Source organism: Peromyscus maniculatus, chromosome 4 (assembly GCF_049852395.1).
Source record: "Peromyscus maniculatus bairdii isolate BWxNUB_F1_BW_parent chromosome 4, HU_Pman_BW_mat_3.1, whole genome shotgun sequence".
NCBI lineage: Eukaryota > Metazoa > Chordata > Mammalia > Rodentia > Cricetidae > Peromyscus > Peromyscus maniculatus.
In genome coordinates, this window is record NC_134855.1 from 69567598 (window position 1) to 69582366 (window position 14769).

General features: G+C 44.2%; 1 protein-coding gene across 7 annotated transcripts in view; it reads left to right on the top strand.

The window, feature by feature from the left end:
• The window catches only part of Chst1 (carbohydrate sulfotransferase 1), a 91390-nt gene that overhangs the window by 11176 nt on the left and 65445 nt on the right, over window positions 1-14769 (top strand). For 2 of the 7 annotated variants that reach the window (XM_076570105.1, XM_076570110.1), the window contains exon 2: window positions 8177-8296. The exons of the other annotated variants lie outside the window; for them this stretch is intronic. The gene's annotated coding sequence lies outside the window, so the exon portion shown is untranslated. The remainder of the gene's footprint in view (window positions 1-8176; window positions 8297-14769) is intronic. 7 annotated transcript variants of the gene reach the window in all.

Here is a 14769-nt window from a genome sequence, read left to right on the forward strand (position 1 = left end):
AAATCAATAGCTCACCTCAGCTAAAGGAAATATTTAAAAAATTTTAGGTACAAAACATCCAGGAAATATGAAACACTATGAAAAAGACAAAATATAAGAATAATAAACAAAAGAGAAGAAACTCAGGTTAAAGACACAGAAAACATTTTCAACAAAATCATAGAAGAAAAAACTCCCTAACCTAAAGAAAGAGGTGCCTATCAAGGTACAAGAAGCACACAGAACCACAAACAGGACCAGAAAAAGAAATTCCTCATGACATATAATAATCAAACACTAAATGTACAGAAAAAGAAATATTAAAAACTGCAAGGGAAAAAAGACAAAGTAATATATAAAGGCAAACCTATGAGAATACCTGACTTCTCAATGGAGACTCTAAAACCCAGAAGGACCTAGACAGATGTTATACAGACTCTAAGAGACCACATACGCCTGTCTGCATTTTATACCCACCAAAACTATCAATCATAATAGATGGAGAAAGAAAAACATTTCATGATAAAACTAAATTTAAGCAATATCTACCTACAAATCCAGCTCTACAGAAGATCCTAGAAGGAAAACTTGAATCTGAAGAGGTTAACACCCAAGAAAACACAAGGAATAAAAAACCACATATGGGTGGGTAGAACCCATACCATAACAACAAAATAATGGCAATCAATAAACACTGCTTATTGATAACTCATACTTTTCAACATTAATGGCCTCAGTTCCACAACAAAAAGACTAACAGAGTGGATGTGAAAACAGGATCCATCTTTCTACTGCATCCAAGAAACACACTTTACCATCAAGGATAGACATCACCTTGGAGTAAAAGAATGGAAAAAGATATTCCAAGCAAACAGACCCAAGAAGCATACTAGTGTAACTATTTTAATATCTGACAAAATAGACTTCAAGTTAAAACTAATCAGAGATAGGGAAGGATATTATATACTTAAAGGAAAAATCTACCAACAAGATATTGTAAATCTAAACATTTACACACCAAACATAAGGGCACCAAAGTTCATAAAAGAAACACCACTATAGCTAAAATAACACACTGACCCTCACACAATGATAGTGGGAGACTTCCCCACTCTCACCAATGGACAGGTCTTCCAAACTAAAGTTAAACAGAGAAATGATAGTCAAATATCATAGATCAAATGGATCTAGTAGATATTTACAAAATATTTCACCCACACACAAAAGAATATACCTTTTCAGAAGCCCATAGGACTTTCTCCCAAACTGACCACCTACTTGGACCTAAAGTCTCAACAAATACGAGAAAACTGAAATACCTCACATCCCCATCTGATTAAAACTGGATATCAACAAGCCACAGAAAACTTACAAACTAATGGACACTGGACAATGAAATATTTAAAGAGGAATGGATCAAGGCTGAAATTAAGGGTACTAAAACTTTTTAGAATTAAATATAAATGAAAACACAACACCCCCAAACCTATGGGCTACAGTGAAGGAGGTTCTAACAGGCAAGTTCATATCACTAAATGCCTACATTAAAAAACTGGAGAGATCCCATATTAGCAATTTAATGGCACACCTGAAAGCCCTAGAACAAAAAATAAATAGTAGAATCCAAAAGAAATAGATGGCAAGAAAATAAAATAGAAACAAAAATACAAAAAAAAATTTAAAAAAGTTGGTTCTTTGAGAAAATCAGTAAGATTGATAAACTCTAAGACAAATTAACTAAAAGATCCAGAGGGAAGATCCATATTAATAAAATTAAGAGATGAAAAGGGGGATCATGACAGATAGAGGAATCTAGAGAATCAATCATAAGGACATACTTTTAAAACTTTGTACTTCAAAAAATTGGAAAATCTAAAAGAAATAAATTTCTTGATATCGATGGCCTATCAAAGTTAAATCAAGATCAGATATGTAATTTAAATAGACCCACAACACCTAGTGTAACAGAAGCAGTAATTAAAAGTCTCCCAACCAAAATAAGCTCAAGACCAGATAGATTCAGTGCACAATTCTAGCAGATCTTCAAAGAATGACAATACTTCTCAAATTATGTCACAAAATAGAAACAGAAGAGACATTGCCTAATTTTTTTATCAATTGCCCTGCTATTCTAATCACATAGAGACATAAGAAAGAAAGAAAATTAAAGACCAATATTCCTTATGAACACAGGTGCAAAAATCTGTAAAACACTTGCAAACTGAATTCAAGAACACATTAAAAAGATCATCCACAATGACCAAGTATGCTTCATCACAGAGATGCAGGGATGGGTCAACATACATAACTCAACAAATGTAATCCATAATATAAACAAACAAAGACAAAACTCATTGTAATCATCTAATGAGATGCAGAAAGGACCTTTGACAAAAAATCCAGCACCCCTTTCATGATGGAAGTCTTTGGGAGATTAGGGATACAAGGGACATACCTGTACAAAATAAAGGTGATTTACAGCAAACCCATAGCCAACATCAACCTAAACAGAGAGAAACTTAAAGCATTTCCACTCAAATCAAGAACATCTTAGACTAGGTTGTTCACTCTCTCCATACCTATACAGTACAGTAGCTGAAGTCTTAGCTAGAGCAATAAGGCAACTCAAAGAGACCAAAGGGACACAAAGGAGAGGAAGAGGCGAAAGCACATTTATTTGCAGATATTTTATAGAAAAATGATCCAAAAATTCCCCCAGGGAACTTCTACAGTTGATATACACATTCAAGCAGAGTAGCAAGATACCAAATTAAGAGACAAAAATCAGCAGGGCTCCTATATACAAATGAAAGATTAAAAAAATTAAGGAAACAATACCTTTTGCAATAGCCTCAAAAATATTTTATGGTAATTCTAACAAGTGAAAGACTTGTATAATAAAATCAAAGATATTGCCGAGCGGTGGTGGTGCACCCCTTTAATCCCAGCACTCGGGAGGCAGAGCCAGGTGGATCGCTGTGAGTTCGAGGCCAGCCTGGGCTACCAAGTGAGCTCCAGGAAAGGCACAAAACTACGCAGAGAAACCCTGTCTCGAAAAAACAAAAAAAAAAAATCAAAGATATTAAAGAAATTGAAGACTATATCAAAAGATGGAAAGATCTCTCTTGCTCACGGGATCAGAATAATATAGTGAAGATGGCCAGCCTACCAAAAGCCATCTACAGAGTCAATGAAATTCCTATAGAATTCCAACATAATTCACAGATTTTGAAAGGACAGTTTTCAGCTTCATATGGAAACACACACACACACTCACACAAAACCATGAGAGCTAGAACAATCACAAATAATAAAAGAACTGCTGGAGATATCACCATCTCTGAAGTAAAATTTTATACTACAAGGCTGTAGTAATAAAAACATCATGATATTGGCATAAAATAGACACATTGATCAATGTAATTAAAGATAAATCCACACACCTATGGACACTTTTATTTATTTATTTATATTTTTTTGATAAAGAAGCCATAAATGCACACTGGAAAAAAGATAGCATCTTCAACAAATAGTGCTGGTCAAACTGGATGGCTTCATGTAGAAGAATCCAAATGGATACACATTTATCACCTTGAACAAAACTCAACTCCAAATGGATCAAGGACTTACCTCAACATAAGGCCAATTATCCCGAATTTGATAGAAAAAGTGGGGAATAGCCTTGGACTAATTGTCACAGGAAAAAACTTTGTGAACAGAACACTGATAGCACAGACACTAAGAACTGTTAAGTGGTCACGAAACTGCAAAGCTTCTGTACGACAAAGGACAACTTTATTTGGACAAATTGGTAGCCTACAGAATGAGAAAAGACCTTTCCCAATTACAAATTTAATAGAGGGCTAGTACTTGAAATATATAAAAAGCTGCACATCAAGAAAACATACAGTCCAATTAAAAAGTGGAGTATGGAATTAAGTAGAGTTCTCCAAAAAACAAAGCACAAACAATTGAGAAAACACTTAGAAATGTTCAACATCTTTAGTTCTCAGGGAAATGCAAATCAAATCAACTTTGAGAGTTCATCTTCTACCAGTAATAGAACATCTAATATCAATAAAACAAATGACAACTCATGCTGACAAGAATGTGGAGTAACTTGTACAGCCACCACGGAAATCAGTGTGGCATTCCCTCAGGAATGTGGGAATTGATCTACCTCAAGATCCAGCTATACCACTCTTAGGCAAGGACTCTACATCTTACTGCAGAGACACCTGTTCAATCATGTTCATTATTGCTCTATTCAAAATATTCTAACCAGAAATTTGAAACAATCTAGATATCCATTAACAGATGACTGGAAAGTGAAAAATTAGTACATTTACACAATAGGATATTACTCAGATGATAACAATGTGAAATTTGAAGGTATTTGGAGTTAGGAAAAAAGATCAACCCAAGTGAGATAACCCAGACCCAAACATGGTATGTATTCTGTTGTGTGTGATGTTAGCTTTGAAGCCCTTGATAGGCAAGATACTATCTGTGTAATCACAGAGGTTAGGTATGGAGTAAGATACTAGGTTGGAGGAGAAGGAACTCTTAGGGTAGGGGAAATAGAATATATAGTTATGGAGAATTTGGGGGATGAGGCAGGAATGGGGGGATTAAACAAAGAGGGGGTGGGGGGTAAGGGAGGGCATTCGGGAGGGACAGCTAACACTAAAAGCCCTTTGAGGGGACATATGGAAACCTACTATAGTATAAATGTCTTAAAACATATGCACATATGAAAGGAATATAAATGGAGTCATCAAATAACAGGGCAGATAAAAACCTAACTAGACTTTTCTAGATACCAAGTAAAATCTCCAGTGCCAGGAATGGGCTGCATCTAAAGGGTTGGGCCAAAGGGCCCCAAGGAAACCCCTAAACAACTCAGGCTATTGTCAAGGCTATTGGTTGCTCTCCACAAACGGATTGTAAGGCCTTATTGCTGAAGACACCTACCTATTTCACTGAACACGGAGAAGTCAAGTGCCTAACTAAGAACCTTCAACCCTACTTACTAGTTAGTGTCCAGAGCACTGGAAGTTAGTTATTCTGCACACTGCCAGAGGAGAAAGCTAAACATCAACCTAGGTACAAACCCTTCAGTCTAGGATGGTGACCTTTCTGTATGATACACTGGTACAATAGTGGGAACCACTGACTGATTGGATTTAAGGCTATTCTACGAGATGGAACCCATGCCTGACACTGATTGGGTGGCTGAGAACCTGAAACTAGACAGGCCATGAACCTAGGGGACAACCAATACTATTTATTGTTTTGCTAAAGAAACAGTCATACAATAACTCCTAGTGACACTCTACTATACCTGTAGATCAGTGTCTTGCTTAGCCAGCATCAGAGAAGCTTCCTCCCACAGGAGATGGGAACTAATATAGGGATGCACAACTAGACGAAGCTCAGAAAATGAGACACCTTGGAACACTCAGTTCTAAATGGGATGTCTTCATCCAATCCCTCCCCCGAGGGCTAAAGGATATATGAGGAAGAGGAGGTGGGAAGTGTATGAGAGCCAGAAGAGACCATGGAAACAAGGCTTTCTAGACACAACAGGACTGCCAGTGTGGCAGCATGCACAGGGTATACACAGGTCCAAGCCAGATAGGGTCCAAGCACTGAGAGGGGAACTGGACATGAGCCCCTTTCCCTAACCCAGAAACTATCTCCAGTTTAAAACTACTTGCAAAGGAAAAAAATGGGTTTTCTCCAATGGAGTCACCGGGGATACAAACCATGCTTAAGGGTAGGTAGGCCCCATTCCCAGCGGGAGATGGCCAATATAAAATGAACTCAATACTATTTTCGTAACTGTTTTGTATCATAATACTTTGTTAATTTTTTGAACCTTGTCTTTGTTTATTATGGGTTTCTAATTCTGTGTTTTAAGTGTTCTGTGTACGTGTGTGCATCTGTGTTGCTCATGTCTTCTTTTTTCCCTCTCTGTTTTGTTCCATTCTGGTCTGGTCTGCTTTTTTTTTTTTTTAACCTGTTTGTTTTCTAAAGAGAGAGAGAAAGAAGGCATGGAGTGGGATGAGTGGGGAGGTGGGGATGAGCTTAGAGGAGAGACAAGGGAGGGGAAACTGGGACCAGACCATACTGTACACAAAAAATTTAAAACACATTTTAAAAAATGGAGTCAGAGAAGTCAGAGAAACATGATCTTGAACATAATTGAAGGGTTGTTGGTTGTTTTAATTTTTTTAGACTTTTAACAGTTTCGTAACACATAGACAACGTGCCTTGATCACACGCCCCCCATCTCCTCCTCACTCCTATGCCTCCGTATGTCCCTCCATCTTGATGTCTTGATGTGTGCGTATGTGTGTTTTGTACCCCATCAGTGTAGCCTGCTAGACTGTTGAGTGATCTTGTTGCCTTGATCTTCTGCGGGAGGCTAAAGGTTTTTTGTTGTTGTTTGTTTTGTTTTGATTGAAAACTTTAATATTTTGTTTTCCTTTCTTATTTTAAAATCATTTTTTTTGCCTATAATTTTTTATGTGTATCTTTGTCCAACATTCTGTACATTTGAGGTTTTTTTTTTTTTTTTTTTAGTGTCTAATTTCTAAGTAGCTACTCGGGGGAAATGAGTCGCTTTTTTTTTTTTTTTGGTTTTTCAAGACAGGGTTTCTCTGTGTAGCTTTGCACCTTTTCCTGGAACTCACTTGGTAGCCCAGGCTGGCCTCGAACTCACAGAGATCTGCCTGCCTCTGCCTCCTGAGTACTGGGATTAAAGGCGTGCGCCACCACTGCCCGGCGAGTCACTTTTCTTTTAGGATGTGGCTGCTGGTACGTATCCCATACCCCAGTGTACGACTCAAACACAGAACTAATTGGAACCAGTGATTTAGTAATTTTAAATAGAAACCATAAAACCAGACATAAAATGTATTAGAGATCACAGGGGAGGGGGGTTAAAAGGAGGGAGTATCCAAAATACGTCATATATGTGCATAAAATCTGCAAAGAATAAATAGCACTATTAAGAAACAAACAAACAAACAAACAAACAAACAAACAAACAGGAGTAATCCCATCACCGGGAAAGAGTAAAGATGCCTGAGGTTTGACGGCCAGTCAATCTTACCTAATCTGTGAGCTCTAGGTTCAGTGAGAGACTGTGTCTCAAGTAAAAACAAAACAAAACAAAAATAAAACCCAACAACAGCAACAAAAACAACAAAACAATAAAAACCAAATCAAAGTCAAAAAGGCAGTGAAACAGCTGAAGACGCCAACCTTGACCATTAGCCTCTCCATGCATGAGTGCTCACCTGTACACACACAGAGAAAGATCTAGCCAGACAGAGGGGACAGCGGGTGAAACAGACAGACAGGAGATGGGGGCAGTTAGGGCAGACCGTGATTTGAGACCCAGAAACTTCTGGGTAGGCACTTCAATAGCAAGAGGTGCTTGAGGGTCTGGCAGACTTTATACACAACAACTGATACACTCAAGAGGCAGAGGCAGGTGGCGCTTTGTAAGTTTGAGGCGAGCCTTACCTACATAGCAAGTTCTAGGCTAGCCAGGGCTACAAAGTAAGATCTGGTCCGAAGAATAAATTTTTAAAAAAACTCTGAATTTAATAGAAAGCAACAATACAACCTGTAACTGGGGTAGAGACTCAAGATCTAGGCATTCACTTTTAATTCCTTAATCCACGTGGTAGATGCTGAGCACAAGTGCTCTCTACCTTTTTTGAGTTCACACTTAAGAGTCCCTTCTGGTGAGTGACCCCACTCCCTGGCACAGTTATCCACAGGGCAGAAGACCCCCCTCCTTTGCTCCCTGTGAGCATCCTCCTGACTCTGCGTCCCAGAACAGCTTCTTTTTGAGGCCTATGTGTATGCGGGCAGTTAACTAGCCTGTGGTTAAGTGGGGTTTGAGCCATATCTTCCAAAATAACAGAACAAGAGGGTAAGTTGTGGGGAAGCATCCCTCTTTGTTGGAAAAAGCAGCTGCACTCAGGCTGAGGCAAAGACTTAAGACTCCAGGAGGTTCACACAGACGAGGACCGTTGTGAAGGGTGTGGATAGAATCTAGCAGGGTCATCCCTCCTACTGTTATTATAGTATTTGATGGTTTCTCCTCCATTCCCTTACCAAATCCCTAAGCTGCATGAGAATCTAGCTGACTGTACTCTCCCTACATTCTCCCGCCCAGACCACCACACAAGCTCCAACTGTGAAAATAACTGCTCCAAACCATCGGCCTGGTGGTCCCACCTTCTAGCGCCAGTGAGGATGCTGCTGTCCTCATTGGCTCAGCAGAAGTGATTGACAGGTGAGTAGCCCAATGAACGACGACCCTTAGAAACACCCTCCTCCCTCCCCGTGGCAGTTACCGGCTGATCACACAAGTAGACTTTAGAGAGTAACGAGGTTTTGGGGGAACTATCACTTCAGCCGTTTATTTTTTTCTTTCAAAAGTCAGTTATCTTTAGTAAAGGGTGGAAGGTACTTTAAAAGTCTCTCCCAAAAGGACACATGGCAGCTTAAGAGTGCAAATAAACCCTCCAAGGCAATACAGAATGTTTGTTAAACCAGCCACTTCACGGAGAGGGTGTTGCTGTGCTAAGATATTGGTAGGCCAAACGAGGGTGTAAAGCGGTTGGTGACCCGTGAGTAGCAACAGAGGACTTAGACAGCCCTCACCAGGCTGGAGTTGAAGGCGTTCACCACAGCTTTTGTAGACAGTAATTCTTGGGGGGGCTGATAGGTCTGGGGCTGGAGGGAAACATGATGGCCTCACTGTTGGGACTTTGGGGGCCATGGTCGTCAAAGTGCCAAACGGATACGAGGCAGGATGTGGCCTCTTGACGAGGGAATCTTGGAAGAGCAGGCTTAGGGAGGGAAGAGGAGACATGGACCATGACATGGCTGGACAGAGATGGAGTGTCCCATCTTTGAAAGGTCTAGCCAGGAAGATGTGGCCGTTGGAAGAACAGCAGTGAGGCACTACACATTTGGTTTTAGAAGATGGAACTAGAGATGAAGAGAGGCAGGCAGAGGGGAGTGGTGGAAGAAGGCTATTAGAAAGCAAGGATTGGCTACAGGAGGAGTTCAGAGCTGGGGTTTTCAGGAGCCCTGGGGAAAGCATGCTTGGCACCTGGCTGTCACTCAGTAAGTGCTAGCTATTATTGTCACCCCTCTCGGAGGGGCGGCGGAGGGTCCGTCCACTCCTATCTAGTGGTTCAGATGAAAAAAAGTTAAAAGAGAGAGCCGGGGAAACAGGCCATTAAAATTGCCTTTTTTGTCTCCCTACTGGCTTGTTAGAGTTGAAGAGACTGTTGACATTGCAGAATGAGGAGGGAAAGACTAGAGAGTAAGGATGTTGGTGTGTGCTGGGGTCAGGAGCCCGCGGCTGAGCAGCACACCTCGGGGGCAGGCCGGTAGCTGCCCTTCCGAACAGGGCTGTTAGCAGTGAGGTGAAAGAAGAGGGGGGAGCGTCCTCGGGCGGGCGCAGGGCTGGAGAAGGGGACGGGATGGAAGATGGGCAGGTCAGGCTGAGCCCCCGTCATGCTATGTATAATAGCTGTTGTGGTTGCTGGGGGTGTGGGCAGGAACCCACCTACTCATTTCTTCTGGTCAAAAGAACTAGTGTTGAATATGTTTACTGGGATGTGTCCCACACATCATTCTCTAAAGTGACAATTTACTCAGGGACCGCTGAGTTTTGTGGTCTGACAGGAAAAGTCCCTCGGAGAAACCCAGAGACAGATTTTAAAGTCCATTTGACAGGAAGGCTCCAGAATACAGAAGAAATAGCGCAGTGCATTCACTAAGGTTCTGAATGGAGCTCCCATGTTGTCTCTGCTTCTCTTGCCTTCCGTATACCCACTACTTTGTGTTCCCTTTTATCAAGTCATTGAATCTGAGGCATCTGTTAGGGGAGGGGGAATACAGAGTGGGGTGCTCTTGAGGCAGCTAAGAGAAGTCATGTGATGTTGATGTTTAAAGAAAAAGAGGTTGGAGCCTCAAAACTGTAAACATGGAACCAAAAGGCATCTTTTTGCAACAATTGAACTGAAAAGGCACTTGTATTAGCCTACCCAAGCTAAGAAACTCTGGTCTATGTTACAGGGAGAAAGCACGTAGAAGAGGGAGACACCAAATAGGCAACAAGAGACAGGAGGAGAGAGGTGGAAAGGGACAGAGGCATGATGGAGATCTGTGGCAACAGGGCCCAAGGAGGGACAGAGGCGGCTCGGAAATGGGCCAGCACACATATTATTTGCTAAGCTCTCCAAGTCTTTTCTATTTCCGTTTCCACTGACTGTGGTTCTAACCTATTTCTACAAAGAAGATGTATAAGGTTCTTCGTCTTCAGCGCTTCCAGGAAGCGTAGCATTTATTATTTCCATTTTCCATTTTCCATGAACCTTTTCCAGAATTTCATGGATGCACCAGAGCAAAGTCTCAGTGGTTGTGTGCTCGTGGGGTTCAGAACCGGGTAAGGCAAGAGGCCGAAAGCCAGCAGGGAGAGGGGAGACAGGACCTGTGAAAGCTAAGAAGGCAGCTTCTGGAAGCTGCTATCCTTTTTCATCTCCACGGATGAAGCGCTGCACAAGCGCGTGGGATGGCAGTGTGTCGGGAAGGTGGCATCCCGCTCGCTCGAGGCAGTAAAGCAGTAGTGGGAAGTATTGTATTGGAGGGTGTTGGCCTCACAGTGGGGAGTGTGGTGGCCGTGAAGGTGCGAGGGGAGAGCTGAGGACTGGCCCTTCATGAAGCCTGGTTTAGGATGATGCTGAGCTGCTGATTTTACTCATAGTTGGTGACTAGATGTTCTCCCCAGTCAACAAAAGGCAAGGGAAGAGGGTTGGGTAAGGGACACAGCTGCTGAACAGGGCCCCCGAAGCCAGATGTTGCTAGAACAAGTGGATCTGCATCTCGCCTCACCAAGAGGGAGATTGAACAGGCCAGAGAAATGCTTAGGCAGAGCCAGAGCTGTAGAAGAGGAGACAGGCTGTGGGAGAGGTGAGCAAGACAGTCAGCAAGCTGGTTCTTGAAGCCACCCCAGATGTGTGTGTCTCTCTCTCTGCTCTTTTGATATCCTGCTAAGCCAATTTCTTCCATCTCACAGCTGGAAGCAGTGATAGCATCCAAAAGCCGTGAGGTTTTGAGGAGCCGAGAGTGAGCGAGTGAGGGAGGCAAAGGGATCTTTATTCTGAAGGGAGAAGGCCTGCCTGTGGCCGATCAAGTGGCACACGAGTCATTTGTGGTCCTCTGTCTCTCCTAGGCCACGTCCTGTGAGACTTGATCTGACCTTCCTCAGTCCTCTGTGGCTGGCATCTGTCTTCTTGGCAGAGTGAGGAGTGGGAAGTGGGGAGGGGAGGTAGAGGCAGGAGAGCTGGGGATGGGGCGATTGCTTGAGCCAAGGCAAGGCCAAATACAGAGATGGAAAGGTAGGACCTCTGCAGAGATGACCCTACCTAACTCTGTCTTCTGCATCTTGTCATAATCTCTGGTTCTGCTCAGTCTCAGGGCCATTTACCGGTTCCATAAAGGATTCAGAGCCCTCTGCTCCAGTCACCTGACTTCCTGAGCTGATTTTGCTCAACTTTTACTGGTGGCCCTACTTGCTAAAGTCAGGTCCCTCAGCCGAGGAAGAGCTGAAGCGACTCGTAGACAGAGCACTAGTTCTTAGACAAGGCAGGGCACTCTTGGGCAACGAGCCCTAAGAGTTGCTCACTTCTTTTTCACACGGGCCGCTATGAGACTGATGGACAAGTTCCACACAAAGGCGGAAGGACAGACCTATGCAACTGTGACCTTGCCTCTGTGGAGGCAGGGAGGAGTGAGTCACTTAAGTCTGAAATGGTCTGGTTGAGAGAGGGTAGGTGACGAGAGTCTCGCCGTAATAACACAAGGGCAAAGCTGGGGAGCTGCCCGAGGGACTGGCCCCTCCAGGAGCTGGGTGCAAGAGACGCGACTTCCGGCCTCCATATTCGCCTACTCCAGGAGTAATCCGCACTTCAGTTCTATTTGAAGTTCAGGAGTGTTTCAGGTGGATTGTTGGATTTTCAAGGAGGAAAGAATGACATTGTCTTAAGACTCAAAGGAAACAGACCACCCCATTCTTAGATGGCACTGATCCTTGCTCTTCCCTGGCTCAGTGCTCCTCCTGCAGACCCTCTCCTGAGAATCAGAGAAGCCCCACTCAGGATGCCGCAAAGCTGTGTGCCAGTATTGGATGCTGCATGGGAGGAGAGGAGAGCATGCTCCCTTTTAACCACAGCAGCCCGCGACGAGGCCAGAATTACTCAAACAGCAACTTTATTGAAAATATTTTTTTTTTTTTTTTTTTTAGAATATGTGCAAGATAGGCCCATCCAGGTTTTTAATCTCACTGGTAGTTTTTGCCTCATCATCAGTGTGCTGGGACCGTCCTGGTCTTGTGCTGAATGGATTCCTCCTTCACTTGGGGGTGTCTCCTCCCTCTGGGTAAGGGAGGAGGAAGGCAGTCTACCTTCAGTGTGTTGTTAAGTTCCTCCTCTCTGCCCATCTCACCTCCTGGTTTCTTCATCCTTTGGACAGACTTAGTCCTGGCCACACACATGCTACTGTAGGCCTCTTCACTGGGTTGACTGGGAGAATCTGAGCTGTGGGGTGTGCTAGCTCTTAACCTGTGTACAGGGCATTTAGGACTATGGAGAGGCATTACAAGCTGCAATTATGAATGGCAGAACAGCAAGGTCACTGTTAGCAAAGGAAAGAGCCCTGCCCAAGGCTTGTTGGGCACCTTTTTTTTTTTTTTTGAAGGCTTCCAAGACCACTTCCCCCATCCCTGTCTTCATGGTTACAAAATCCAGTCCTTCATAATTTTCCAAAATTAATGTTGAATACTGTGAAAGGAACCTTTCTTCCAAGGAAAAAGTTCATTTCTCTACAGAGCCCAAAGTTTGGACACTCTCAACCCTCAACCTAAAAACAGCTGCTCTTTAGGCAGAGAGTGAACTTAGGCTTGTGCTGAAGTGACAGGCAGGTGGGTCAGGAGGAGGAGCATCAGGCAGGGGGAGGCTTTGTCAGCAAGTTCAGGCTTTAGCCGGTCTGTGGTGGGTGGGGTGTCTCTGGGGGCCCTTGGCAGCCTTGTTGCCCATGGGCTTGGCTTCAGGGTGGCTTTTTTTTTGTTGTTCCACAGTAGGTAAAGAATGTGTGTGGCAGAACTCAAGTTCTGTGTAACTCCAGTGCGAGCTGCGTAGGGACGGGGTGTCAGTCGGCCTGAGGGAGGCTTCAGAGACACGCCAGCGCCCTGCCTCAGTTGGGAGTTATGTTTCAAAAAGAGGGAAGAGGAGAACGTTTGGAGGAGAATGTGCCTGTCTCCGGATGCGGCTTGTTAGTGCCAAGCTGGTGGCAGGACCCCTGGGGTTGGGACCCTGGGCTTATGGCAGGGGCCGCTGTTGCCGTACACGGGGCAGTTGCGGGCCAAGGAGGTTTCTCCCGGAGTTAATGAGAACTGGGGGGACCAGAGTTGGGGTGGTGGGTTGGAACCATTTTCAAAAGCAATGCATTGAGTTCCTCATCCCCGTACCTTCTTAGGGTGAATGAGTGAGAGAACCCGCTGTCTGCCTAATTCCTTGGAAGGCCAGAGCAAGGACCTGCTTCCTGCATTTCATTCCTGGTGTTTCCTAGTTCTCCAGAGTTCTCAGCTTTCCCCCCCTCCCCCCTCCCCAGTCCTCTGACAATTGGGTGACAAATCCTCTGACAAAAGGTATGATGGTAAGGAAAAGCATGCTTTGTGGAGAGGGAATAGAAGACAATGCTGAGTCTGGAATTGCAGATGGAAGCCTTGCCAGAGCAAAGTGGGCTGGAGTCTAAAAAAACCGATGTTTTTTCCGATGTTTTGCTGCTTGCTGGATCAGGATCCAGCAGGTCTTTTGAGCTGGTCTACAGAGCGGCTGAAGGATCCTTGTAGAAAAGCCTGCCAGGACACTTACTTTCTGGCACGTCTCTGAGTGGTATATGTGGTTTCTCTATGGCCAACGGGCAGGGAAGTAGCTGGCGGGTAGGTCAGTGCAATGGTAGGAAGTACCAGGGATCGTCTTACTGACAGTCTGGAGGGTCTAGCATGGCCACCTAAGGATAGGTAGGGCTCTTCAGAATTCCCAGGGTCATTTCCGTTTCCTGGGCTCTCCAAGATCTCCTGGGGGTGGCAAGGGGTGGAGACATGTCTGTCTGAAGGAAGAGACAGCAAATGTGAGAGGTAGGTTTGTAGAGAGAGGAACAGAGAAGGTAAGAAAAGGTGACATCCTTTCCTTCTTACGATGCTCTTGTGTGCCATTAGACACAGTCTGGCTAAGCCCTGGTACTTAGAGCAGAGCATTCCAGGAAAAACTATTGCTGCTGTGGATGTCAGGTAACCCTCCTGAGCTTGGAGAGAGTCCTCACCTGCACAGAAGCAGGCCTGAGCTCAGTGAGGTACCTTAGTCCTGGTTTCTGATCCACTTAGGGCATGCGGAGGCTCAGTGGCGTGTGAAGGGGGAGAGTTCCTGCCAGTTACCTTCTTTTCCTCTTGGTGGTGTGCCACACATCAGAGGAACACATTTTTTCCCTTGGGTGATCCAGGAGAGAGCCACCAAAGGCCGAGGGCTGAAATGGGTCGGGGGAGGGGTGGGTGGGTGTCGGGGGCGGGGGGGGGGCCGGTAAAGAATAGCATGACAGGGAGCAGTCAGATCTACTTCAATACCAGAAGAGGCAAGTGTGGGCGGGGGCAGGAAGGCCAGCACAGGAAGTGAGAGACAGAGGCCGTTCTTTTGC